Here is a 27050-nt window from a genome sequence, read left to right as displayed (position 1 = left end):
AGACCTGGAGAGTTCTCTTTCAACAAAGAATGGATCAAGTCATGGTCTGGGTCATTTTAAAAAAGATCAATCCCACATAGTTTCCATGACTGATTTGTATAGTGATAGCAAATCTATGGAGAAGGCAATGGCACCCCACTCCAGTACTCTTGCCTGGAAAATCCCATGGATGGAGGAGCCTGGTAGGCTGCGGTCCGTGGGGTTGCTAGTGTTGGACACGACTGAGCGACTTCACTTTGACTTTTCACTTTCATGGATTGGAGATGGAAATGGCAACCCACTCCAGTGTTCTTGCCTGGAGAATCCCAGGGATGGTGGAGCCTGGTGGGCTGCCATCTATGGGGTTGCACAGAGTCGGACATGACTGAAATGACTTAGCAGCAGCAGCAGCAGCAGCAGCAGCAGCAGCAGCAGCAGCAAATCTAATCTCTCTCTACCTCCCTCTCCTGAGCTTATGTGTCAAACTGCCTACTGGGCATCACCACTGGTATGTAATCCCTCTACATGTACCTCAAACACAACAGATCTAATACAAAATTCATCATCACTCCCATCTTAATCTACCACACATATTTTATATTTGTCTTTGGCAATGCCATCTATCTAGTTTTCCAGGCCAGGAAAGTGGGAGTCACTTTTTTTTTAAATTTAATTGGAGTATAGTTGTTTTATACTGCTGTGTCAGTTTCTGCTGTACAGCAAAATGAATCAGCCGTACATATATCCCTTCTCTGGACTTCCTTCTCATTTAGGTCACCACAAAGCCTTGAGTAGAATTCCCTATGCCATACAGTAGGTTCTTATTAGTTACCTATATTTTTATACATGCTGCTGCTGCTAAGTCACTTCAGTTGTGTCCGACTCTGCGACCCCATAGACGGCAGCCCACCAGGCTCCACCGTCCCTGGGATTCTCCAGCCAAGAATAGTGGAGTGGGTTGCCATTTCCTCCTCCAGTGCATGAAAGTGAAAAGTGAAAGTGAAGTTGCTTAGTCATGTCTTACTCGTAGCAACTTCATGGACTGCAGCCCACCAGGCTCCTCTGTCCATGGGATTTTCCAGGCAAGAGTACTGAAGTGGGGTGCCATTGCCTTCTCCATAGTAGTGTATAAATGCTAATCAGTTTCCCAATCCATCCCATCTCCCTCTATCCCCTCTTGGTATCCATATGTTTGTTCTCTACATCTGTGGGGAGGCATCCTTGAATCCCTCTTTGCCTTCACTCTCCCACATCCCATCACCAAGTGCTATCAATACAGCTTCAAAAACATCTCTCACCTCCACTGACTTTTCTCTTTTTCTATAGTTGTTGTCTGGGTTTGGGATGCTGCCATCATTCTATTGGACTATTGAAACTGCCTATTGTGTGGTCTCCCTAACTTCATGCTCTCCTCTGTCATTCACTCAATGATGCTGAGATTTTCAGAACACAAATCTGATCATATCTTTCCCCTGCTTAAGAGTTGGTTGATGATTTTCCTCGAGTTACAGGACCAAGTTTGAATTGAGCAGTAGGCCCCTACCTACCTCTCCAAAGGCATCTTCTTTTCCCACTCCTATAACCTGGACTCCACCCACATCAGACTACCTGTCCCCAGCATACCTCTGACTTCCCTCATGCTTTTCTCTTTGCCTGAGATGCTTCCACCTGACACCTGTTCTCTGCTTGTGAATACCTACTTCTTCAAGTCACAGCTCAAATGTTACCTCCCCTCTTGGTAGCACAGAGGGGAGCTCAGAAGCACAAGAAGCAGGACTGTGCTTCCCTTGACTCAGAGTTGTCTCTAATTCTGTCCATATATTGAAAATAGCTCCTGTCTCAAAAGTATTGTAATTATTTTTTTTTCACAAATAAAACAAGCTTGAGGGTAAGGAGATGGGTCTTATCCATCTCTCCACCATCCTAAACATCTTCATAGTGTTTGGCACTTAGTTGATTTTCAGCAAATACTTACTGAATCTTTAATTCATGAATAGCTTCATTCAGTCATTGAGTCCCTACGTTAGGCCCTGGGAATTTGGCAGTAACCCACCAAGGCCTGGTGCTGGCATTCATGGAGCCCACCAGCAATGCTTAGACTGGTGGAGGATGCCCACAAACAACTGTAGAATTCCAATAAAACATAGCAGGTATACAGTATGAATTTCAACTATCAGGAAGCATAATACGGGGGTCAAGAGCACAGTCTTGGGTTCAAATCCTGATTTCACCATAGTTGTGTTGCTTTAGGCAGTTTATCTAATGTTCCTATGTCCTGATTTTATCATCTGTAACATGGGAATTATTATAGCCTATAAATTATATGGCCGTAATGAAGATTATAGGAGTTACTATTTGTATAGCAGTATTGGGCATATAGCAAGGGTTTAATAAAATAAACACAATCTAGTGGAGAGTACAAAGAAGTTTAAATGGCCTGGTTTGAGGGCTACTGTGGCTGCTCTTGTTCCCTTTTTACCAACTGTGATTCTACCTCTGTATAATGACCTTCTTCATTTCTGTCACTTTAGGTGCAGGGCTTATTTGGGAAAAGAAAACAGGAAGGCATGGGAGTGCATGGGAGTGCCCGTGCAGGGTGGAATGCACAGCCCAGCCTCCGGCCACATTCTCTCTCATTCCCCACTTCACATACCTGGAAGCTCAGCCTTGCTCGGAGCCAGTCACCTCTCTGGGGCTGAGTCATAAGCCCTGACAAGTGGGCCTTAGGTATTCTCTGTCCTTTCACCAGTCTCATCTCTCTTCTGTCCCTCCCTGGGGGTTGCTCTTAGCCCCTCCCTGTCTGCTCTACTCTCAGGGAAGACTGTGGGGCCCCTTGGGACTTGCAGGCACACATTTCTGCAGGGCCTTCAACAATCTCTGGCCATATGGGGTCCCTGGGCCCAGCCATTCCTTTCCCTGCCATCTCTTCCTCTGATTGCTGCCCTTGTGGGGCCTCTGATTCCAGTAGTGTCAGGGATGGGAAAGGCAGAGAAAGAAAATAGCTAATAGCTTCAGTAATTATTTATATATTGCTTTATTTATTTCCTGAGACAACTGTTTTGCCATATTGCTGGAATGTGCGTCTGCCGTCTCAGATCTGGCAGGCCAATTATGTCACTGCTTTAATGACTCCAGAGCCATGTCCCTGAGAGGTCATCCTAATTGTTTCTGCCTTCCCAGCTTGTGCCAGGGGTGTTTTGTCTGTCTGGAGGTTGTGGTTGGAAAGAAATATAGTCCTAAGCATCTTTTCCTCTGCTCACTGTCCACCTCCTCTGCTCTGGGATCAGAGCTCTTAAGCCCTACTGTTGGTCCTGGGGAGAGCTGGGAAACTCCCCCAGAGATGGGGAGGGAGGTGGACTGAGAGATGAAGCATGACAGGTGCATGATATGCTCTGCGTAACATTAGATGGGGCTGGGGGGGTGCCATGTGCGTCTCACCTGGTCATAAGCTGTCAAGGTCACTGTACCCCTGAGCTTCCCTTGGGAAGTTCACCAGGTGCCTTTGGTGTTGGAGTCCTAATAATCCCTTATATCTGGGCAGGGATTTATAAGCAGGTTCACACACATTATTTCTTCTTACTCATAAAATAATCTGATGAGGTAGATGATATTATCACCTTGTTTTATAGGTGAAAAAATGGAGGCTTAGAGAGGTTACAAAATTTGCTCACAGCATGGGAACCCTGACCTTTGCATTCAAGTCCACACTCCTTTTAACCTTCTAGGGATGACTCTTCAGTCCTTCCTGTCCCTCCATCCCCAGAGAGGGTACAGATGAGCTGCTTTTTCAGTCTACTGGTTTTACATCCCTCCCTCTATTTATAATGTCTTCTCTGCTGTTTCCACTATTCTTTGGCTGTACAGGAGGCCTGAGCAGTGTCCTATACTTTAAATCTCTCTCCTTTCCCCTCCCAGAGAGTAAAAGAGCTGAAGAATCTGATTCCTACTACTGAGATGATGACTAATCCTTGGTAGCAGGCCTTGTATGCAGGTCCTGGGGAGTTCATCCTTTGACTAAGGACTGAGGCTTAAAGGAACAGTGCTTACCTGCTGGAGGTTCAGACGCCAAGGTCGGCTGGGAGTAAAGAAAGGGGAGCATTATGAGTATAAAGAGACCTGGAGCTCTCTAGTTGCAAATACTGTTCAGTGACTTCAGGAGTTCAGAGAAGTCTGTGAGCTTCTTGCTTCTGACCTAATTCTGCCTGAAAGGGACTTAGTCCATGCTGCTCCCTTTCTGGTTGGTGAGCAGCAGAAAAACATGCACATCAGCAGAGTCTCCACTGCTGGGACCAGATGGGACCCTCTCTTCTGGGTAGAGAACCACCTGCTGCTGGAGAGCATGAGTGAGAAGAGTCCTGGGTTGGGAGCAGAGAGGTTCTTGGGTTCTCCTCCCTGGTTGGCCTTTGCTTCATTGGGTAGATCCCTTTACCTCTCAGGTCCCTTTTCTTGTGTGTAAAGGCAGGTTGATGCCCTTTTAAATACAAAATGAGCATCTGACTAGTACTGTATACTTCACACACATGGTATCTTGTTTTCATCAGCAAGTCTGCTTTAAACTGAGGATGAAGCAGGAGGCTCAGGGAGGCAAGTGACTTGCCCAAGGTCTCAGACCAATAAGTACAGAGCCAAGATGCAGACTTAATTCTGTTGCAAGACTTGCTTCAAGATCTTTATGTTAAATGGTAATGAGGACGATGATGATGAAGAAGAAGAGATAAGGAGGAAGGAGGAGAGGAGGAGGAGGAGAAGGAGGAAGAAAGCAGCTAATGAATGCTTGTCACAAGTGCTCTGTGCTAAGTACTGTTGCTTAGTCCTCACAACAACTCTAGGAACAATACTGTTATTATCATCTTCATTTTAGAAATGCTAGAAGCTGAGGTTCAGAGAGGTTAAGTGTCTTCTTTAAGATCACAGTCCTGGTAAGTGGCAGAGCTAGCACTTAAATCCAAGACTCCTGACTCCTGGAGTGGCACTCTTGACACTGTACTAGTCTGCTTAAAAAAAAAGTGCTTTGGGAATGTGCGGTGCTGTCTGAAGGCAAGCTGGTCCTCTCCATCATTTTATCAGACCCACTGATGCACCTGGCAGCCTCTACGGGGAACACACTTGTCTGGGCCCCAGGCCAGAAGGTCAAGGTGGGATGGGGGCATGGCTTCAGGAGACCCACTTTCTCCAGGCTCAAGCTCTGTGAAGGCACTATGGTAAAGAGTCTTCAGAACTACCCTGCTGTAGTGTCAGCTGAGTGCCTGTCTCCAGGGGACCTAGTCGGCACCTGTTTGGGAGCACATATTGTTCCATTTTTTCCTTGCCACCTTGACTCCTGGCCAAACTATTGTTCCCTGCCTCTCCAGCAACTAAAGACACATGTCCCGTCCCCCAACTCCCACTCTGTCTTCAGTTTGTCCAGATAGGAGTTGGCCTGTTAGCTCTGTCACTTTACCCCTGGCATCTTGAGGGAACGAAACCTAACATACTACCTGTTGTAGCATTCTATTTTGATCTATATCAGGACATCATAAAGCTTACATCTTGCCTCTTGCAAATCGAAAGGGATTTTATTGCTGGGCTCATGGAGTCCCATAATACTCAAGCCAGCTTTGGCACTAGCTAGGCTCATGGATCACTCTTTCTCCATAAAAGTCACAGTCTTCGTTCCTCCTCTGAGTTTCCAGCCTATCATCTCTCTGTTATCATGTTGAAAAGAGCTCTCAGGGGAAGAAATCTAGAAATGTCTGGGGAGGCTGTGCCATCATGCAAATTCAATGCCACACCAGGGAGGATAAAAATGAATGAGCTGTAGGGCCTGCTGACAAGACAGTAGTTCCAAGCACAGGCTTGTATGGGATCAAGTGGTTGCCAGTGAGGGTGTTACATTTGCCAAGTCTTTCAATCCATCTGCAGGTCTTGACCCAACTCAACTTTCTCTTTCAGGTATCTTCTCCCAGGCTTTAGAGTATCTCTAGAGAAAGTTACGTGATTATGCAGATTGGTGCCACCAAGTTATTTGCCAAGCTCGGCCAAGCCCACAGGACCATTCCACATATACCTCCCTTTTGTATCTCTTGGATCTGTGCTGTGCTCATTGCTAAGTCGTGTCCAACTCTTTGCGACCCCATGAACTGTAGCCCGCCAGACTCCTCTGTCCATTGGATTTCCTGACAAGATTACTGGAGTGGGTTGCCATTTAATTCTCCAGGGGATCTTCCCAACCCAGGGACTGAACCCATGTCTTCCATGTCTCCTGCATTGCAGACAGATTCTTTTACCCCCGAGCCAGCAGGGAACCCTGTTAGGTGCTCAGTTGTGTCTGACTCTTTGCGACCCTATGAACTATAGCTCCTCGGTCGATGGAATTCTCCAGGCAAGAATACTGGAGTAGGTAGGCATTTCCTTCTCTTAGGTAGACTTCCTTTTAAAATAATAAATTAAATAATTTGGCAGTGCTGGGTCTTAGTTGCAGTATGTAGGAACTTTGCGGTATGTAGGATCTTTGTTTGCAGCATGTGGGATCTAGTTCTCTGACCAGGGATTGAACTCAGGCCCCCTGCATTGAGAGTGCGAAGTCCTAGCCACTGGACCACCAGGGGAAGTCTGCTCTACTCCTTTTGAAAGTCCCAGTGTCGGGGATCCAGCCTGTCCCTTTGACCCCTGCCTCACTACAGAAGACCTTCTCTCCTGCCTCACAGAAAGAAGGGTCTTTGAGATATGAACTTCCTCCACCCCATGGCAAATCTTCTATTTGTATGCAACTTTATTTTCTGTTTTGAGCTGTTTCCGCTCCTTTCTAAGGCTGGTCTCCCCACCTCTGCTCTCGATCCTCCGCCTCCTACCTCTGCAGTGTGTTGTTCCAATTTTCTTCTCCCATATGCTCAGTCTTCTTCACCCAATTCTCCCCTTCTCAGCCCTTGAATGTGTTTGCATCTCTCCATCAAAAATAAGAATACCCCCTCAAGCTACTTCCTTCCCCATTTTCAACGCTGCTGTGAAAATTCTCAAAAGGATAGTTTCCAATTATTTACTCTTCATCTCCTATTCCTTTTGCCACCTATGACACTTTGGCTTCTGTCTCCATGACTCATTTCTACATCAGTGCATTAACAGCAGCTCACATTAAGTTCTTAATATGAACCAGGCACTGTGTTAGGTACTTTGTACAAGTTGTCTTTTTCGATCCTCACAACAACCCTATGAGGTGAGTACCATCATAATCTCCATTTTAAGGACAGTGCCAGTTAGAGCTTTCAAGTAACTTGTTCAAGGTCACACAGCCTAGTGAGTGGTAGAGTTAGGATTTCAACAGAAGTGATTTGACATTAGAGCCCATTCTTTAACTCAAGGGTGCACAAACTTGTTCTGTAAAGGCCTAGATAACAAAACTTTTCAGCTTTGCATGTCATACAGTCTCTGATGTTACTGCTCAGCTCTGCCATTGTGGTCTGAAAGCAGTGACAGAGGATATATAAATGAATAAGAGTGACTGCATTGCAATAAAATTTGATTTATAGACACTGAAAATGAGTTTCATATAATTTTGCCTGTCAAAATATTCTTCTTCTCTTGACTTTTTTCCCCCAGGCTTTTAAAAATATGAAAATCATTTTTAGCTTGCAGTCCATATATATAAACAAGTGGTGGGCCATATTTGTCCCCTGGTTGTGGTTTGCTGATCTTGACTCTAGCCATCACATTATTCAAGGCTCCTCAAAACTGTCAAATCCGATGGCTACAGCTCTCCAGGCTGAGGATACACACTTTCTTTTGTTCTCTCCCCATGATTTTGAAGGCCGGACTTACTTCCAGTTTTCCTTCTGCCTTAGCCTCTGCTCAAAGCTTCCCTTCTCCCATTTACCTCTCAAATGTTTGGCATTTCCAAGGATCAGGAGTTGACGTCCTTCTTTGTTTACTCTTGTTTGTTAATGTAGTAGCTCAGTACATGGGCTTTGGAGTTTTACTTGCCTGGGTTTAAATCCTAGCTCCAATAGACACTACTTGTGTGAACTTACAGGGCTGTTGTGAAGGTTACATGATTTACTACTTGGAAAACTCCCCCAACCATGCCTTTAATGTAGTGTATTTTCAATAAAATAGTTGCCATCACCATTGTTATTATTGTGTTACTATGATGGGATGTTGATTTCCTAATCTATCTCTCCAGCTCAGACTTCTATTTTGAATCCTAGGCCCACATATCAGCCTATTTAACATCTGTGCTTGGGTGTCCACTGGCACCTTGGCCTCAGCATGTCCCACACTTAACTCATCATCTCTCTCCCACTCTTGTATCCCCTTACCCATACCTGCTCTTTTGCCCCCAACATTCCCTCTTCGTGTTAACAGTGACACTGTTCACTCATTGAACTGAGAAAACTGGAAGTCCAGTTTCATGTTATAAAAAAAGAAATGACATGAAACATCCAGCTTTAAAGTGAAGATGAAACTGAACATTTTAAATCTCTCCTCACTTGGGACCGGAGATTGACTACATGGTTGATGTGAAAAAATTTTCCCTCTCTTCCCTTTCCTAATCTCCTTCCCTTTCCTAATCTCCATCCCTTCGCTCCTGTCAGATGGATCTCCTCTCTCTCCCTTAAACTCAGTGTGCCCATTTCTAACTCCTAGCCTTTGATCACATGATTCCTCTCATCTGAAATGCATCCCCCCATATATCTTCAAATAGTATCTATCATTCAAGGGCTAAAACACCCATGACACCTTCTTCACCTCTCTATTCAATAAAATAAGGCATATTTTGGAACCAAGGACTTTATGTTTCAAATTGAATATCAGTATTACATATTCCATACTGTATAATGTTCTCTGTCACAAGTCTCATAGTCATATTGTTTCAATGGGATTATTGCATCTTAAGTTCACAAGACATAGAATGTCCTTCCTCTGAGTTCTCCACTATGCCTTGCACAGTTCTCCTTATGCCTTCCATCACTCTTTCTCTGGCTCCTCTACCTACAATTAACATGGACCACAAGGTTCTATTTATCTCCCCACCCCTGCCTTCTGAGTTTCTTCCACAGAGATTTTCAATCTATTTTTTAGAGATAAAACTTTTATATGTATATCTATGACTTCCCAAATTTTCATCTCATTTTCTAACTTCCTTCCTGAGCTCCATTCCTACATCTGAATTTCTTGGTGGACATTTTCATGAGGATGTCTGGCCTGACCTCAAACCTGTCTATCAAAATCTCAACTGATCATCCTCCCATCTCACCCCACCTTCACATTTCCTTATGGCATCATCATTCTGTTACACAAAACTTGAAGTCAACTTTGACTACTTTCATCATACATACACAGGGATTTACCATAATATATCCACTGTTCCTTTATGGGTTCTTTGCAGCCAAAGATGGAGAAGCTCTATACAGTCAACAAAAACAAGACAAGGAGCTGACTGTAGTTCAGATCATGAACTCCTTACTACCAAATTCAGACTGAAATTGAAGAAAGTAGGGAAAACCACTAGACCATTCAGGTATGACATAAATCAAATCCCTTATGATTATACAGTGGAAGTGAGAAATAGATTTAAGGGCCTAGATGTGATAGATAGAGTGCCTGATGAACTATGGAATGAGGTTCGTGACATTGTACAGGAGACAGGGATCAAGACCATTCCCATGGAAAAGAAATGCAAAAAAGCAAAATGGCTGTCTGGGGAGGCCTTACAAATAGTTGTGAAAAGAAGAGAAGCAAAAAGCAAAGGAGAAAGGAAAGATATAAGCATCTGAATGCAGAGTTCCAGAGAATAGCAAGAAGAGATAAGAAAGCCTTCCTCAGCGATCAATGCAAAGAAATAGAGGAAAAGAACAGAATGGGAAAGACTAGAGATCTCTTCAAGAAAATTAGAGATACCAAGGGAACATTTCATGCAAAGATGGGCTCGATAACGGACAAAAATGTTATGGATCTAACAGAAGCAGAAGATATTAGGAAGAGGTGGAAAGAATACACAGAGAACTGTACAAAAAAGATCTTCACGACCCAGATAATCATGATGGTGTGATCACTCATCTAGAGCCAGACATCCTGGAATGTGAAGTCAAGTGGGCCTTAGAAAGCATCACTACGAACAAAGCTAGTGGAGGTCATGGAATTCCAGTGGAGCTATTTCAAATCCTGAAAGATGATGCTGTGAAAGTGCTGTACTCTATATGCCAACAAATTTGGAAAACTCAGCAGTGGCCACAGGACTGGAAGAGGTCAGTTTCCATTCCAATCCCAAAGAAAGGCAATGCCAAAGAATGCTCAAACTACCGCACAATTGCACTCATCTCACATGCTAGTAAAGTAATGCTCAAAGTTCTCCAAGCCAGGCTTCAGCAATACGTGAACCGTGAACTTCCTGATGTTCAAGCTGGTTTTAGAAAAGGCAGAGGAATCAGAGATCAAATTGCCAACATCCGCTGGATCAAGGAAAAAGCAAGAGAGTTCCAGAAAAACATCTACTTCTGCTTTATTGACTATGCCAAAGCCTTTGACTGTGTGGATCACAATAAACTGTGGAAAATTCTTCAAGAGATGGGAATACCAGACCACCTGACCTGCCTCTTGAGAAATCTGTATGCATGTCAGGAAGCAACAGTTAGAACTGGACATGGAACAACAGACTGGTTCCAAACAGGAAAAGGAGTATGTCAAGGCTGTATATTGTCATCCTGCTTATTTAACTTCTATGCAGAATACATCATGAGAAACGCTGGACTGGAAGAAGCACAAGCTGGAATCAAGATTGCCGGGAGAAATATCAATAACCTCAGATGTGCCGATGACACCACACTTATGGCAGAAAGTGAAGAGGAACTAAAAGCCTCTTGATGAAAGTGAAAGAGGAAAGTGAAAAAGTTGACATAAAGCTCAACATTCAGAAAAGGAAGATCATGGCATCTGGTCCCATCACTTCATGGGAAATAGATGGTGAAACAGTGGAAACAGTGTCAGACTTTATTTTTTTGGGCTCCAAAATCACTGCAGATGGTGATTGCAGCCATGAAATTAAAAGACGCTTACTCCTTGGAAGGAAAGTTATGACCAACCTAGATAGCATATTCAAAAGCAGAGACATTACTTTGCCAACTAAGGTCCGACTAGTCAAGGCTGTGGTTTTTCCAGTAGTCATGTATAGATGTGAGAGTTGGACTGTGAAGAAGGCTGAGCGCCAAAGAATTGATGCTTTTGAACTGTGGTGTTGGAGAAGACTCTTGAGAGTCCCTTGGACTGCAAGGAGATCCAATCAGTCCATTCTGAAGGAGATCATTCCTGAGTGTTCTTTGGAAGGAATGATGCTAAAGCTGAAACTCCAGTACTTTGGCCACCTCATGTGAAGAGTTGACTCATTGGAAAAGACTGTGATGCTGGGAGGGATTGGGGCCGGAGGAGAAGGGAACGACAGAGGATGAGATGGCTGGATGGCATCACTGACCCAATGGACGTGAATCTGAGTGAAGTCCGGGAGTTGGTGACGGACAGGGAGGCCTGGTGTGCTGTGATTCATGGAGTCGCAAAGATTCGGACACGACTGAGCGACTGAACTGAACTGAACTGTTCCTTTATGGTTTCTCTTATACCCCATCCTTTCCTGCCCCATTACTACAGTAACAATAATAATAAAAACTAGAGCTGTTATATGTGGGTTGGTGCTTGTTACGGCAAGATACTGGGCTAAGTGCTTTATATGTATTAACTCATTTATCGTCATATCATTCCTATAAGGTAGGTCTTCTTAATAACTCTTTTCATAGATGAGAAAACTAAGATCAGTGTGGCAGAGTAAGAATAACACCAAAATGGATTTGGACTCACATTTCATACTTAACCACGGTGCCATTTACTCCTCATACATGGATTTCTGTAACTGCTTCCTAACTGGTACACCTGCCATTATTTGCTCCTCCATCAGTCCTTGGTATTCTACATACCATTTCCAGGATAATCATCCCAGACATTGCTATCATTATTTATCTAACAATCCATTGCTATCCTTGTTTCATACATTAAATCACACCAGTCAGAATGTCTGCGATCCAAAAATCTGCAAGCAATAAATGCTGGAGAGGGTGTGAAGAAAAGGGAACCCTCCTACACTGTTGGTGGGAATGCAAACTAGTACAGCCACTTTGGAGAACAGTGTGGAGATTCCTTAAAAAATTGCAAATAGAACTACCTTATGACCCAGCAATCCCACCGCTGGGCATACACACCGCGGAAACCAGAATTGAAAGAGACACGTGTACCCCAATGTTCATCGCAGCACTGTTTATAATATCCAGGACATGGAAACAACCTAGATGTCCATCAGCAGACGAATGGATAAGAAAGCTGTGGTACATATACACAATGGAGTATTACTCAGCCGTTAAGAAGAATATATTTAAATCAGTTCTGATGAGATGGATGAAACTGGAGCCGATTATACAGAGTGAAGTAAGCCAGAAAGAAAAACACCAATACAGTATACTAACACATATATATGGAATTTAGAAAGATGGCCATGACGACCCTGTATGCAAAACAGCAAAAAAGACACAGATGTGTATAACGGACATTTGGACTCAGAGGGAGAGGGAGAGGGTAGGATGATTTGGGAGAATGGAATTGTAACATGTATACTATCATGTAAGAACCGAATCGCCAGTCTATGTCCAACACAGGATACAGCATGCTTGGGGCTGGTGCATGGTGATGACCCAGAGAGATGTTATGGGGAGGGAGGTGGGAGAGGGGTTCATGTTTGGGAACGCATGTACACCCATGGGGATTCATGTCAATGTATGGCAAAACCATACAGTATTGTAAAGTAAAATAAAGTAAAAATAAAAGATTAAAAAAAAAAAAAAGAAAAGAAACTCCATCACCATGGACATTAAAGGAAGATGGAAAACTTTAGATTCTGGGGGAAAAATCATTTCTGAAAATCAGAAAATATTTATTAAAATTAGTTTGTGTTATTAATAACTGATAAATAAAATAATACACTTAGCCATAAAAAACAATAAATCTAGCCACATCCTAACATGTAAAGCCCTTCACAATTGTACTACAACCTAACTCCCCAGCTCTCTCTCTTAGATGGGTCTGCATAGATTTCCATGAATGGATTAAATCATATCCTAACATATAAAGCCCTTCACAATTTTCAGTTCAATTCAGTTCAGTTGCTCAGTCGTGTCCGACTCTTTGCAACCCCATGAATCACAGCACGCCAGGCCTCCCTGTCCATCACCAACTCCCGGAGTTCACTCAGACTCATGTCCATCGAGTCGATGATGCCATCCAGCCATCTTGTCCTCTGTCATCCCCTTCTCCTCCTGCTCTCAATCCCTCCCAGCATCAGGGTCTTTTCCAATGAGTCAGCTCTTTGCATGAGGTGGCCAAAGTACTGGAGTTTCAGCTTTAGCATCAGTTCTTCCAAAGAACACCCAAGACTGATCTCCTTTAGGATGGACTGGGTGGATCTCCTTGCAGTTCAAGGGACTCTCAAGAGTCTTCTCCAACACCACAGTTCAAAAGCAAGTCTTCAGTGCTCAGCTTTCTTCACAGTCCAACTCTCACATCCATACATGACCACTGGAAAAACCATAGCCTTAACTAGATGGAACTTTGTTGGCAAAGTAATATCTCTGCTTTTTAATATGCTATCTAAGTTGGTCATTACTTTCCTTCCAAGGAGTAAGCGTCTTTTAATTTCATGGCTGCAGTCACCATCTGCAGTGATTTTGGAGCCCCCAAAATAAAGTCTGACACTGTTTCCCCATCTATTTCCCATGAAGTGATGGGACCGGATGCCATGATCTGTGTTTTCTGAATGTTGAGCTTTAAGCTAACTTTTTCACTCTCCTCTTTCGCTTTCATCAAGAGGCTTTTTAGTTCCTCTTCACTTTCTGCCATATTGGTGGTGTCATCGGCATATCTGAGGTTATTGATATTTCTCCCGGCAATCTTGATTCCAGCTTGTGCTTCTTCCAGCCCAGCGTTTCTCATGATGTACTCTGCATATAAGTTGAATAAGCAGGGCAACAATATACAGCCTTGACGTACTCCTTTATAATTTTACCACAACCTAATTTTCTAGCTCTCTCTCTTAGATGCACCTGCATAGATTTCCATGAATGGATTAAATGACAGTGTCCTACTCAGCCATACAACAGTTTTACTTTATCCAATTCACTCTTAATCATCTTGTGAGCTACTGGAGGGAAGGGATGGGCCTGAATTTTGGTCTGCACTCAGTGAATATCTGTCAAGTGATTGACAGTAGGGGCTCAGATAACACTAAGAAGATTAGATTGTTTAATTAGTACTTAACATGCTCCTCTTTCTTTCCTCCCCATGAGCCCTCTCATTTTTCTCTTCTCTGATATAATTATCTATGAAAATGTGAAAATCTCCTTTGCTGCAATCCTACACCACTTCATCAGTTCCTTCTTTGATTTATCCCTAAACATTCTTTCCTACAGGGGCTTCCCAGGTTGCTCAGTGGTAAAGAATCCACCTGACGAGGCAGGAGACTCAGACACTAGTTCAGTCCCTGGGTTGGGAAGATCACCTGGAGGAGGAAAGGCAACCCACTCGAGGATTCTTGCCTGGAAAATCCCATGGACTTACAGTCTAAAGAGTCACAAAGAGCTGGGCATGACTGAGTGGCTGAGCACACACACACCTACTACACACGCCTTCCTATAAATCTTTCTTCATCGCTTGGTATTTATTAGACTAAATGTTAGCAATCTAGGACAAGTTTCTAGGGATGACCATTGTGTGAAAATGACAGCACAGTCTACAGCATAAACTGACTCTTTATTTTATTTAAGTCACAGACTTTCAGGCAATGTTCAGCACTGGCCAAGGCCCCTGAACCACTGTACCCAAGAGATGGCAATGGAAGTGACAACTGAGAAGGTCAGTTCCAAATCCAGATGTCATAAATCCCCAGATGTTCTTGCGTCACAGAGAGAACACATTTCAATTTTTATTGGATTTCTAAGTTTTTCTTTGGATACTTACTGCCTCCTGGGCATTGCCACAGATTAGGTACCACAATGCCAAAGGATATCATAGAATCCCCTAATAGCTCAGGAAGACCAAGGTTTTAATGTATCTTTGTTGTTGTTTCATCAATAAGTCATCTCTGACTCTTTGCAACCCCATGGACTGTAGCCTGCCAGGCTCCTCTGTCCATGGGATTCTCCAGGCAAGGCAGCCAGATTCTTTACCACTGAGCCATCTGGGAAGCCCTTTTATATTTAGGCAGATTCATTTATTTATGATTATTTATAACATCTGGTCAGTGGTTCCAATAATTCAAAGCAATATTTATCAAACTTTTTGACAATAACCCACAGCAAAAAAATAAAAAATTACATTGAATCCAGCATACACAGAAATACATGCACATGCACACAAACACATATATATTCACCACACTCTCACACTTAGACTCATACACATACACTACTGAATAAAAGTTTCATGAAACAATGTTTGCTCTTACTACATGTGATTCACATTTTTCTCTTTTAATCTATTTCATTTAAAAATGGTGGTGAACTACTCAACTGATTTCACAGTACATTAATGAATCATTGCTCACATATTGAAAACACTGGGTTAAAAGATAGAAGCAAACAAAGAAGATGTTCTGTTTTGTGCTATGAGAAGGCAAGTATATATACTGCATGCAACTGATATGCTGAGAATAAGCAGTTCTTAAGTTACAAAGTCCATGGCAGGGATAACAGAAATAATTAACTGTGGTGTATTGATTTTGTTATCAGTTTTACTCAATTCTTTGTTGAAAACAAACTTGTCATCTTTTGTTCTCTGCCTGTTGACATATTACAGGCTACCCAACTATATGGTAGTCTGTTTCAATGTTTACAATTATGCAAGAGTTCCATGTTCTCTTGCAAGTTAGATGGAAAGTTATGTCAATTCTGAAAAGGTTATTTACAAATAAGATATTGGGCTTATTGATACTAAAAATATGATCACCTTTTTACTCTATGGGATAATTATAACTACATTTCATGAATTTTTAATGGCCTCCCTCCCCCCATTGTGTGCACTGTGGACATTTCTCTCCCTCCCTCTCTCCCTACCCCTCCCCTCTTGTGTTTGTGCTTCCTGGAATTCTAGGATTCTGGAATGTTCAGATAAAATGGGTGTGATAGGTAAGAATATTGAGGCATTTGAGTTGTGTGATGTATAGAGTATTCAGGTGAGCACTATGGGGTCAATGGGTGCTATAAAAACATTTTAGAAAGTGGGTACAGTCACCAATCACTTGCATAATTGATCAGCCCAAAGATTTGTCCCTTAATACAGATGATAGTTCTTCCAAAGTGGAGTTATACTAAGAATGCAGCAAAAGGACAAAATGAATTTGAGCTGCAGCTTGAGAGATTTTGTTATGATGTAAAAATCTTTCTGTACATCAATTCATAGTTTCTTGTATTTTCATTCAGAAGTTCTAGAGGGAAAAAAAATATAAAATGGGGCAGGGGTGGTGGTAACCAAGCAGCTGGGAAACAGTGGAAGCAAGGCTTTGGACTGAATACCTTTTTATACATTTTGATTTTCAAACAATGGGCATAAATCACCTATTCAAAAATATAAATAAAAAACAGCAAGTACACACAAACATAACAAACAAGGAAAACAAAAATAACAATCAAAAGAGTTTTCTGATAATGAGGAGGCATTCTAATGCAAACCAAGGGGAAAATGTGAGATTTGGAGGAAGAGACCTGTGTCCCATCCTGCCTCCACCATTTACTAGCTGTACAATATCAGGCACACAAGTTAACTTGCCTGATCCTATTTCCTCATCTGTGAACTGGGGGCAGTAATATTAATACCTATCATTTAGAGACTGAAGGCTATTTCAGATAATGTATTTGTAGCACTCCACACATGAGATTATGGTAGGCGACATAATGGCCATGTAAATATGTCAGCACACCCCCAGAACATGTCAGTATGTTAGGTTACATGGCAAAAGTGATTTTTCAGATGGAGCTAAGGTTGCTAATTCAGATGAAATCTTAAAATTGGGAGATTAAACTGGATGATACAGGTAGGCCCAATGTGATCACGTGGGTTCTTAAAAACAGAAGAGGAAAGCAAACAAAGATGCAATGGAAGTAGAGGCAGGGGAAATTCAAATTGTGAGAGGGGATCAACCTACCCCGATTGGCTTTGAAATCGGAGGTATGGGACCACAGATCAAAGAATGTGGGGGCCTGTAGAAGTTAGGAATGGCATTGAATTGACAGCAAAAAAACAAAAAAAAACAAAACAAACTGGACTTCAGTTCTACAACTGCAAGGAAGTGAATTATGCCAACTGAATACGTAAGGAGATAGATTCTCTCCTAGAATGTCCAGTAAAGAATGCAGTCCTGATTCTCTCCTAGAATGTCCAGTAGAGAATGCAGTCCTACTGACACTTTGATATTAGCCCACTGATCCCTATGTCAGACTTCTGACCTATAGAATAATAACAATAATAAATTTGTGTTGTTTTAAACTGCTCAATTTGTGGTTGTTATAGCCACAATAGAGAACTCATAGAAAGATTTTCAATAATTTGTATCAACTGCTATTGTTAATTTAGGGTGATCACAGAAATCTTAGAAATTAATGATCTATATTTTATGTTAGAAGATTATTGATACCATACTAATCTGATCCTCTTGAAAATCAATGGATGTTGGGCAACCTCAGATCCAATAGAAACTGGATGTCTTAAACCTTAAACCAAAGGACTGGGGTCCAGAAGTTGTGGTGTCTGTCTCTTTGTCTTTGCCATTAAGCTATCTAGCTACTAATAAGTTTTTAGATGAATCAAGTGCTTAGTGATTTTACTGGATTTTATAAAACTTATTGTAACTTACAGAATTACTGAAATCCATAGGTACTCTACCTATCATATTTTACAGGTGTGAAAGTTGAGGAGGTAGGGAGAACCATGGGCTGGGAGGAGACAGGAGTTGCTTATTTTTTCACCTGTGAAATAGTGATAGGTATAGTATTTACCTATGTCCACAAATCATAAAATAAGCAACTTAATGAATTCCTTTGAGCTTTAGTTTTATCTGTGAAATAAGCATGATAATGTACCTTTTCATAGCGTTGTGGAAGTTTAAATGAGATACTACATGTGAAATGCTTGGCACATAAATCAGCACTGTCTAGGCCTCAACTGTTATTGTTGAGCTGATCTTTGTAAGATGTGTGTTGATATGGTAAATTATTTCTTATCTAGCATCAAGTCATTACTTGCTGGAGGAAAATTATTGCAGCTTAGCTCAAGATTTAAGTATAATATTTTTGTCTCGTTTGTAGTCTTAGGCTTTAAAAATTTGAGTTTTCTGCTATGCCTTTACTTGCATCCTTTCTTTTACCCATATCATCTCACATCCTTCCTATGAAATAAGACGTATTATTCACCCATTTTATAGATTATCATCAGGCCAGAAGTCTTGTAATATTCAGTTCTGCCCCTAGAATGCTGTTTCAGCCTTGATTTTTTTCACAGTTGCTCCATCAGAACACAGTGTGTGTGTTTCTCTTTCTGTGTGTGCATATGTTTGCCTGTTGCATATATGCAAAACACATGCAGAGAGAGTCTCACTAACTTTCTAACTTCCTAATTTTGAGACATACCATATAAAATAAAGCTACTTATGATTTCAGCCTTACTCTATGAAGTGATTCATAGAGTAATTCAATTGTAATTCTTTCTGAATAATATTTGTTTCGAAGCCTCAAATATATTTTGCTTTGTGTGTATTTCTTGGTGTTTTATCTGTGGAAAGCCCAACCTGACTTACACCAATTAGAAATAGATGTTACATGCCTCAAGGTATAACATCATATAGCTAATTTTCTAGTAAACTAAAATTATTGGCCAAATATTATTGATTATAATAATATTATATCTTCAATGTATTGATTATTCACAGTATGCCAGTGTCTTATAGTGGCTAAAGGTTTATCAATTTTATCTTCTCAAAGAACCAGCTTTTAGTTTCACTGATCTTTGCTATTATTTTCTTCATATAAATTGCATTCACTTCTGATCTGATCTTTATGATTTCTTTCCTTCTATTAATTTTGGGTTATGCTTGTTTTTTGTCTAGTTGCATTAGGTGTATGATTAGGTTGTTTATTTGAGATTGTTCTTGTTTCCTGAGGTAACACTATATTGCTATAAACATCCCTCTTAGAACTGCTTTCACTGTGTCCCATTGGTTTTGGGTCATTGAGGTTTTGTTGTCATTTGCTTTTAGGTATTTTTAAAATTTCCTCTGATTTCTTCAGTGATGTCTTGGTTATTTAGTAGCATATTGTTTAGCTTCCATGTGTTTGTGATTTTTTAAAAAATTTTTTTTCCTGTAATTGATCTCTAACCTCATAGATTGTGGTTAGAAAAGATTCTTGACATGATTTCAATTTTCTTAAATTTACCAAGGCTTGATTTGTGACCCAAGATGTGATCAACCTAGGAAATGTTCCTTGTGCACTTGAGAAGAAGGTGTATTCTGCTGCTTTTGGATGAAATGTCCTATAAATATCAGTTAAGTCTATCTGGCGTAATCTGTCATTTAAGGTTCTGTTTATTTATTAATTTCCTGTCTGAATGAACTATCCATTGGTCTAAGTGAAGTGTTAAAGTCCCCAAGTGTCATGGTGTTATTGTCAATTTCCCCATTGATGGCTTTTGAAGTGAAATGAAGTGAAAGTCGCTCAGTCGTGTCCAACTCTTTGTGACCCCATGGGCTATACAGTTCATGGAATTCTCCAGGCTAGAATACTGGAGTGGGTAGCCTTTCCCTTCTGCAGTAGATCTTCCCAACCCAGGGATCGAACCCAGGTCTCCCACATTGCAGGAAGATTCTTTACCAGCTGAGCCACAAGGAAAGCCCAAGAATACTGGAGTAAGTAGCCTATCCCTTATCCAGCGAATCTTCCCAACCCAAGAATTGAACCGGGGTCTCCTGCACTGCAGGCAGATTATTTACTAACTGAACAATCAGGGAAGCCCACTGATGGCTTTTAGCCCTTACCTTATGTATTGAAGTACTCTTGTGTTTGGTGTGTAAATGTTTACATTTGTTTATTCTTTTTGGGTTGATCCCTTGATCATTATGTAGTGTCCTTCCTTGTCTCTTGTGACAGTCTTTATTTTAGAGAACATTTTGTCTGATATGAGTATTGATGTTCCAACTTTCTTTTGATTTCTATTTTCTTGGAATATTTTTTTTTCTATCCCCTCATCTTCAGTCTGTATGTGTCCCTAAGTCTGAAGTGGGGCTTCCCTGGTGGCTCAGAGGTTAAAGCATCTGCCTCCAATGTGGGAGACCCGGGTTCGATCCCTGGGTCGGGAAGATCCCCTGGAGAAGGAAATGGCAACCCACTCCAGTATTCTTGCCTGGAGAATACCAGGGACAGAGAAGCCTACAGTCCACGGGGTCACAAAAAGATATATATGCGTTTTGTTTTTGTATCCAATCAGCCAGTTGGTGCCTTTTGCTTGGAATACTTAATCCATTATATTTAAGGTAACTATCAATATGTATATTCCTTTTACCATTTTCTTATTTATTTTGGATATGTTTTTGTAGATCTTTTCCTTCTCTTGTGTTGCCCATCTAAGGAATTCCTACAGCATTTGTTGTAAAGTTGGTTTGGTTTAACTGTTGCTTGTTCGTCAGGCTTTTGATTTCTCTGTCAAATATAAATGAGAACCTCACTGGGTGAATATTCTTGGTTTTAGGTTTTTCCCTTTCATCACTTTAAATATGTCCAGCCACTCCCTTCTGGCCTGCAGAATTTCTACTGAAAAATCAGCTGATAACTTCATCAGGATTCTCTTGTACATTATGTTATTTGTCACTTTTCCCCTTGCTGCTTTTAATACTTTTTCTGTGTATTTAATTTTCGTTAGTTTTATTAATGTGTCTCAAGATGTTTCTCCTTGGGCTTATCCTGTATGGGACTCTGCACTTCCTGGACTTGATTGACTATTTCCTTTCCCATGTCAGGGAAGTTTTTGACTATAATCACTTCAAATATTTTCCCAGACTCTTTCTCTTCTTCTGGTACCCCTATAATTTGAATGTTGGTGTATTTAATGTTGTTCCAAAGGTCTCTGAGACTTTCCTCATTTCTTTTCATTCTTTTTTCTTTATTCTGCTCTGCTACAGTTATTTCTACCATTCTATCTTCCAGCTCACTGATCTGTTCTTCTGCCTCAGTTATTCTGCTATTGATTCCTTCTAGTGTATTTTTCATTTCAGTTATTCTGTTGTTCATCACTGATTGCTTGCTCTAGTTCTTCTAGGTCCTTGTTAAACATTTCTTGTATCATCTCAATCTGTGCCTCTATTCTATTTCTGAGATCTTGGATAATCTTTACTATCATTACTCTGAGCTCTTTTTTTCAGGTAGATTGCCTCTTTCCTCTTTATTTATTTGGTCTTTAGGTTTTTATCTTGCTCCTTCATCTACAACATATTTTTCTGTCATCTCATTTTTCTAACCTATTGTGTTTATGCAGGCTACAGGATCATAGTCCCTCTTGCTTCTGTTGTCTGCCCTGTGGTGGCTGAGGTTGGTCCAGGGGCTTGTGTAGGCTTCCTGGTGGGAGAGACTGGTACCTGTGCTCTGGTGGGTGGAGATGAATCTTTTCCCTCTGACGGGCAGGGTCACAACAGGTAGTCTGTCATGGGGTGTCTGTGAGCTTAGTATGACTTTAGACAGCTTGATAAATGGGGCTGTGTTCCTGTCTTGCTGGTTGTTTGGTATGAGGTGTCTATCAGTGGAGCCTAGAAGCAGTTAGGTGGAGCCAGGTCTTGGTGTCCAGATAGATACCTCTAGGAGAGTGCATGCTGATTAATATTCCATGGGCCTGGGAATTTTCTGAAAGTCCAGCATCCTGGACTCAGGGCTCCTACCCCAGAGGCCGAGGGGTAGGGCCAGAATTTGAACTCAGGTTTGTGTGAGTCTCTAAACCCAGGTAAACAGTACAATCCTATGGCCTGATTTCCTTTCAATCAACTCTTTTGCCCACACTTAAAGGCTTTTATACTGAATACAAAGAGAAGTGGACCTGGGGAAAGTTTATATATATATATATGTATATCTATCTATATATATGTGTATATATATATATATATATATACTTATGTATATATATGTGTGTGTGTGTATATATATATATATATATAAAAATTATATGCTGCATGAATTGTCCCTACATGCCCAGTAGGTAATTGTTTATTTTCAAATGATTTCCAATGCATTTTGGGATAAGCTCTAGCCTCTCAAACTTTAGCATACCAAAAAATCACTGGGGGACATTCTTAAATGTCAGATTCTAATTTGGTAGGTCTGAGGAAGGGTCTGAGATTCTGTATTTATAAACATCCACCGGGCGTAATGCCACTACTGGTGTGAGGACCATACGTGAAGTAGCAAGGCCTTAGCCTACTCCATTCTAATCTCTCTTTCCTATCCTTGTGATATTATAATGTGGAAATTCTTCATATCTTCCTTCTTGGCTGTAATAGACATGTTTTTTCAATGTATTTTCTCTAATCCTAAAAGAAACTAGTTTGGGAATCGTGGAAATCAGGCATCAGGGCTAAAGAATGGAGGAAGGAAACAACACCCTCCCTGCAAAGCTTCCTTCTTCTCATACTCTACTATAAAAACCATCAGTCTTGTCTTTTCTATTTCCTTTGTTTTAATTTTTCAGAAAGTGTGTGTGTGTGTTTGTGTATGCATGCACATTAATGGGTGCTTATTCTGAGTGTACAAAGCCTAAACCATAGTTACCAGATTCCACCAGCTTCCATTCCTCAAAACTAATAGGAGTAGCAGAGACTGGGTGTTCTAGATGCCTTGCTGTTGGTGGTGTGAGCCAGGTCAATCAGATAAGTGTGAGCAACTAAATCTTTATCATGTTTAATTCTGCCCTCCACATGAATATACTGGCTGTAGGCATATGTCACATTTTCCTAGCCAGCAAGATAAGTGTGTGTGTGCGTGTGCGTGTGCGTGTGCGTGTGTGTGTGTGTGTGTGTGTGTGTGTGTGTTGGGGGCAGATAGTGGGTGAGAAGGCAAGCCACAAAGATATGGCAATAAACTTTTAGGTATAAACCCAGCATTGGAGTAGAGTGCTGTGAACCTGGTAAACTTGGCCTTTGTTACCTCTTAATTTTTTTGAAAGATCTCCAAAAGGATCTAGGAAATATATTCAATATATATTGAATATATGAACACAGGCAGTCCTGAGTTCTGGTTTTGGTTGTGTCACTAGCTAGTTCTCTGATTTGGGAAAGTCATTTCTACTCTCTGGGCCTCAATTTCTTTATAGGAGAAATGAGGGGATTGGACCCTGCCAAGATCACTGTTTATTTCCCACCATCAGCTTTTTCTTTGCCTTTGCTAAGGCAAAAAGCTGGGGCGATTTCATGGGCTACTAGCATCAACTCCACAGTGAATGATGGACAACCAAACCTAGGGAGCTTGCATAGTTCCCTGACCAAGTGAACTGCAGTTTTTGCTTTGCTCCACCAGCTTTTATTATCATTAGTTTTTGAAATCATCTATTTTTGCTCAAGTAAGTATGGTGTACATGTTTGGTTATGAAATCATAGCTGAGTCATTTAGGATTCATCCCTTGCCATTGGGATGGGTTGGTTGGTCTCACTGGACAAAGCATTTGAGAGACCCATCAGCAGAAGGACTGCTATATGAGTTTAGAAAGGATGAGACTATGGAAATCACAGCCACTGAGCTCTGGACTCAGTGGCTAGCCTCAGCTTAGCCTTGGTCTTGGGCTGATTAGCTACAACTTCTGCCTAGGATTAGGCATCATTTCTGTCTGCAGGCTGCAAACTTTGTCACATCCCTCCCTAGAAACCTGGAAACTAACCAGGGCAGATTAGGTTAGTGGCATCTCAAGGCACAGGGAGGGCACTTTGGGGAGAAAGGTCCTGTCCCTCATATTCCCCACCAGCTCCCAGAAAGCTTCTGAATGGTTTTGTGTACTTAGCTGAAAACAAGAAGCTTTGGCAGAAGTAAAGCAGACAGAAATGTTTTTGTCCCTCTGTTTCAGTGATGGAGCCATGGTCAAGACAACTTAAAATATTTGGAAGCAGACTGGAGGGCAATAGAATGACATGTTTGAAATTATCCATTCAATAATTAAGCACCTGAATGGCTCATAGATTGGAATTTAATATGCTAATGAGTGGAATGAGACGGTAAAAGTGTAAATTTACTCCGGGGCTCCCGTTCTCAGGTTCTATGTAATTCTGTTTTACAGTGTTTACAAGGTAAACCATAGGCTAGGCAATGTTAGGGTGCTTCACTTCCTAAGCAGTGTTTTGGACTAACCCCATCCCCTGCCAAAGCAAAAGAAAGCAAACATCTGGATGGTTTTCTTTCCGTGTTTCAAAACATCTTTGGGTTCTGTCCTATCCTTTTCCTCTTCATCCCCACTGCATCTGTCATTTTCTGGCCTGGCCTTCTCTAAGCACTGTGGTTCTGTGTGTCATTCTCGTTCTGGTTGTTAATTCTAGAAAGAATAGAATTGTAGGAATATAGTTCTCAATCCTGGTAGAAATGGCAAATGTTATCTGGTCCAGGTCTCTATATTGGTGTATACACTATAGCTAGGGGAATGTCTGTCAATACAGCTGAAGACTGCCTGGTTCTGGATCCCCACGCTTTACACCTCCTTATGCCCTGAGGAACCATGGATCAGGATCCACTGCAGCAACCAGATTTTCAACCAAGAGAGACCCACACCTTCGGTGTCATTCCTGTTGACACTTTCAATTCTTTCCCTACCAGGAAGCTGCTGATTCTTTCCTACCTGTCTGCAACCTGGTCTTTGCTATTTATGGGAAAGTGTAATTTTAACCTATGAAGATATTTGCTTATGATGGCCTAAAAAAGTAACAGAATGGGCACCTTTTCAGATCCTACTTGAATAATCCTTGTTCTGTTCTCTTTCTCAGCAGTGAGCATTAGAACAAATTGCCTGACGCAACATAAACAGTTCCACTTAATGCAAAATCTGTTTCTCTCATTTGCTGAGTTGGAAAGGGGTAATTCATTGTATTCCAGTAACATAATGATAAATAGACAGTTTAACAGAAGAGCCTGGATGCTTTGGAAGCACAAATTCAAATACTCCCCCCTCGGCTACAGCAGCATACAGCCCAGATTGTATGGGGTTGATCTGAGTCCTTGAAAAAATACACACATACCATATGTATTACAACTTTATGAAAGCAGCGCCACACACACTCTATCTATCTATCTATCTATCTATGCCAGAACTTCGTGAAAACAGCATCTTCCAGGAACCAAACAGATTTCATGTGGCATTCAGGTTTTCCTTCAACCTTGCAAATAGAGAAACCTTGTGGGTTTTCTTTATCCTAGGCTAAACATTTGCTTTGAGACCAACTTGGTACTGTGTGAATGTATTTCCATGTCTTTGATTTAGAATAAGCAAATGTTAAAGACTGGGTGAAAGGTACCATTTAACATCATTTATATCACAGCTTTTTAAGAGTCTATAGGAAAAGAAACATGATATAATCCCAAACACCAACATCTGTAAAACACCAAAAAAAAAACCAAAAAACACAAAACCCTGAGACTGACAATAGACAAGGACGAATTCTAAGATGTAAACTTTACATATCTGCTAAATGCCATGAAAATAAATGTATAGAAATAGACAAGTGGATCTGAGTGCCATGTCAGTGGAGTAAATATTTCTCATTTGAAGCCAGGGCTGACACACACAGTCTTTAAGGGGTGCATTATTGATTAGCCTGTCTCTTCTACTCATATGATAAACTCAGGTAAAGTTCAGAAATCCTGTCTTCCCAACTGGTTTCCTAGCACCAGGCTTTTCACAAGGGAGTAATAACCTTGGTAGCCATCACCAACCACATACCTGATTATGGCCAGAAGACCCCAGGTTGGCAAAGGGGAGAAAGCCCTTCTCCCAGTTTCATTCTTAGAGACCATGGAGAAAGATCAGGATCTGTGAATACAGCTCAGTACCTATGTGTGTGTTGAAGAGGGGGACCATCATGACTGTTTGTCCAAGTCAGTGTGTGTTTGGGGGGAGGGGTGTCTACTTTGAGCAGAGATCTGACTGATGTCTCCCCATTTGTATTTCCTGATTCCTTTAAGGAGCCAGGAAAATGAATCTGGCCATTTCGTAAGTAAGTTTGATGGATACAAAACAGAAAGAAGGTGAATGGGGGCTCTGATTCCTGAGCCCTCATGAGCTCACCCCTGGCTTTCCACATCTTAAAGTGGCTTTTGGCAAAAGGGCCAGTGTCTTTATTCCATTCCTGTCTCTCGGGTCGATACTGATCTCAGATCACTGTCCGGGGTAGAGACAAGCTGATTTAGAGGAACATCCCAAATAAACACAACGTTTTTGGTCACTGTCAAGAGCCACCTTGTCCTAACACCTCTAGAGTCCCACCATATCTTTCTCCCTGTGTCCGAAAACAATCTGTTGCTGGCTTCGCTCTGCCCCCCACCACCCCAGCCCACAGCCAGCTAGCACCTCCCAGCCCTCAGCATCCCTGCACCTTCATTCAATCCCGCACCTCGCTGCCTTTTGGCAGCGCTCCGGCAGCAAAGCCATAAGGCTCTGGGCTGCCTGTTGACTTACCCCAGACCAAGTGGTTTGTTCAGATCCCCGTCGTCTGGCGTCTGGAAGCCAAGGAGCTCGGTGCGGCCACCTTACCGGTTCTCCCTCGGCGCGCCAACAGCAGCCGCCTGGGACAGCCCAGCCTGGCCTCGAGGCTGCCTGGCGGGTGGGCGGATGAGCACAGGGAAAGGGGCGGGGTGTGGCGAGGCGCGCAAGTGCCCGCTCCTAGCGTGGTTTCTCCCTTCGCTTTTCAGTCATTCCCAAACTTCCCAGTGGCTGGCCATCTCTGCTCACCTTTCGCCTTCGTCAGCACCCCGAAACTCTTTGCTCTACTCGTGCCCCTGCCTTGTCCC

At 41.8% G+C, this 27050-nt stretch overlaps 1 protein-coding gene across 1 annotated transcript in view; it reads right to left on the bottom strand.

Annotated features, from left to right (window-relative positions):
• Nucleotides 1–26848, bottom strand: part of TRPC5 (transient receptor potential cation channel subfamily C member 5) — a 343345-nt gene extending 316497 nt beyond the window's left edge. The window contains exon 1 of the mRNA XM_027963151.2: nt 26719–26848. The gene's annotated coding sequence lies outside the window, so the exon portion shown is untranslated. The remainder of the gene's footprint in view (nt 1–26718) is intronic.
• Between the last annotated feature and the right edge of the window lie 202 nt (nt 26849–27050).

This window comes from Ovis aries, chromosome X (assembly GCF_016772045.2).
Source record: "Ovis aries strain OAR_USU_Benz2616 breed Rambouillet chromosome X, ARS-UI_Ramb_v3.0, whole genome shotgun sequence".
Taxonomy (NCBI): Eukaryota; Metazoa; Chordata; class Mammalia; order Artiodactyla; family Bovidae; genus Ovis; species Ovis aries.
The sequence above is the reverse complement of the archived record's forward strand: the minus strand, read 5'-3'. Positions and strand labels throughout refer to the sequence as shown.